At 35.5% G+C, this 2,764-nt stretch overlaps 1 long non-coding RNA gene across 1 annotated transcript; it reads right to left on the reverse strand.

Annotated features, from left to right (window-relative positions):
• Positions 1 to 366: 366 nt before the first annotated feature.
• On the reverse strand, positions 367 to 2,516 carry LOC133857793 (uncharacterized). Its single transcript, XR_009898381.1, has 3 exons — positions 2,317 to 2,516; positions 2,038 to 2,125; positions 367 to 627 (listed from the first exon to the last, which is right to left on the reverse strand). It is a non-coding gene; the product is annotated as an uncharacterized LOC133857793 (long non-coding RNA).
• Positions 2,517 to 2,764: the final 248 nt, after the last annotated feature.

A 2,764-nucleotide genomic window follows, 5' to 3' on the forward strand; every position in this document is an offset into this window, starting at 1 on the left:
TAAATCGGTGCGTTAAAAAAGTAGGTTTACAAACAAGAAAAGTGAACAAAACTATGCAGTCTATGCTTAGAACGGAAAGAAAAGCCGTTGTCCCATTTTCTTTTCACATATTCCTTTTTCTTTATGGGAAAGAAATGTAACGACCTGACCAAACACTCTAATGCCATATAACATAATGGCGCGCGTGGAGCGGCACGTTACGCTATACCTGTGAAACCTTACACAAACGTAGTCAAATCAATCTAGCTAAACCTGAAATATGAATTTATCTCAACATCACCACAGAGAATAGTCTCGCAGCGGAATACCTTTTTTATTTTATTTTCATCCAAAGACATCTCACAATATACATAACACAACCAGAGCTAACAAAAGACATCTATCTTGATAAACGGTTACATTGTATCATTACAAAACAAGGCAGTCCAAATACATGTGCCACATGCAGCAAATCCAAAATTACATCATAAGTGTGAGTATTACAAAAATGATGTAAACAAAAGAGTCACAAAAAAAATTAGTCAAATGATCCCAAGGCACCCCAATGGCTTCATCCATAGTAGCCTAGGTATAAGGCTACAGGATCAACATCCTCATCATTATCCTCATTGCCTGCAACAACAACGTCTATGCGATTGTGGGGGTTGTTGACCACAATAACATAGGCGGATATATGAGTCCACATTTCTCAGCAATATAAGAACTTACTAAATTAAAACAATAAGTTGTCTTTAAGTTTCTACTGTGAGTTTACATTAATAGCTATGTTGGATTTTATGTTTCACTATAGTAAACCATAGCTAATGAAGTAGACACTGTAGGGAAATAAATCTTTTACAAATTACCTTAGTTATAAAAATTAACTTATAACTCAACTATACACATACACTATATATTCTACATCATTGAGTGGAATGCTAGCATATATGCACATTACATAAACATTAATCTTTAACTCATAAAAATCATTTCGTAATATATTAACACAAAACATATGCAATGCCTTCATTCATTATTTTCATTCTTTCTCGTTATGATTCATTCATTTCTCACATAAGGGCCCGTACTCCCTTCGGCTTACAAGAGGCCCGTACTCCTCTGCGTTTACGGCTGATGGGGCCCATACTCCCCACGATTAACTTCTTCAATTGTATTACAGCACTGAGGCCCGTACTCTCCTGCGTTTATTAATATTAAGTTAATAACATCATGTGGCCCGTACTCCACACATGTAGGGGTCCGTAGTCCCAAATGCATTAGTCTCTTATTCACGTTCTTGTAGTCTTAACTCTTTGTTTTGCGTTCTTGTTTCATCATCATTTCTTATCACATTCTCATCATGCCTTACATTCACATTCCAACATTCATATGCAACCTCATTCCATTTATAAAAGGAAATAATTCTTTACTTTCACAATTATGCCATATCTAACATCTTTGCTTAAACTTATTTTTAACACATCTCATATCACATACAAAACACGTCAAACCCATTCTCCGTTCAATTAGCATTTCATTTATAAAACATTTAAATCCTTAAGAGCATTTTTAAAGAGATAGTATCGTTCTCAGTAAGTAATTATACTTACAAACCTGCAACTTTAGAGGAGGTATCCCCCAACTCAAGCACAACTGCAATATAATATTGCTCTAAATATTAAATTCACATTTACAACACAATCCAAATCCTAGTATGACCTTTAGTACCTACACACCACATGTAATAATTATCCATGAAACCCATGGAAATTTAAGATTAAATCAACACATTAAGTGTAATCAACCCAGCCAAACAATAATTCTACCGTTTAAACACCAATAACCCCACATTAACTAAACTATAAAAATTGGGAATTTATACCTACACTTCAATAATTTTGAAATTGAAGTTTCAACCCAACAATAAAACAATCCCAAGCTTGAATATCATGTATGAATTCATTACACACAAAAGCCCCATGGCAATTTCAAGGATTCCGGCCATCATATACCCAAAATCTGACCTAACTTAGAGAAAAATTAGAGCTTCGAAATTACCTCACGATAATCGGTAGATTGAAAGTCCTAACACCAATAATCGCTACCAAAGCTCAAATGTGATAGAGGACTTGAACCCAAGCTCAACCTATAATTTTACATGTGAAGGAGGGTAAGAAAGAGGGCTGAAATTTCGAAATTTCAGCTTTGAAAAACTGGTTTCATCTTCTCAAATACAACCTTTAAGCTTTTCTTTTCAATAGTTGTCAACACCCATACCCATAGCCAAGATTTTGTTAAGGAGGAAGAGATAAAAATGAGAAAGGGAGAGAGACTTACACTTCACTACACTATTTGCACTGCCATGAATAATTTCAGCTCACTGACTATGCCATAGCCCCCACCGTGAAGATGAGAAAAGAGGAGAGAGTGCAAGGGAGGAGAAGAGGAGAAAAAGCAAATTTTGGGGAAATAAGGGTGCTGGACTGCTGGTGCTGCCTTGGGTGATAGAGAGACCGAGTGTGTCTCTTTTGTTTAGTGATGGGGCCAATTACGTGTAGCCTCACCAAATTAGTTTTTTAGCTATTTTGGTGAGCCAATTTGATGAAAACTCTTAAAAACCACTCCTAGCAGCCTCACCATTTTAACCAAAAAAAATTTGATGACTGAAATTACTAGTCAAATTAGACCAGACATTTTCACTCAACAACTCACCAAATTTTGTTTCACATTTCTCTCTCACATGATTAGCACACTTTTTTTCCTTTTTTCTCTCATTTTCTTTTCT

The sequence above is a fragment of the Alnus glutinosa genome, chromosome 14 (genome assembly GCF_958979055.1).
Source record: "Alnus glutinosa chromosome 14, dhAlnGlut1.1, whole genome shotgun sequence".
Lineage (NCBI taxonomy): Eukaryota > Viridiplantae > Streptophyta > Magnoliopsida > Fagales > Betulaceae > Alnus > Alnus glutinosa.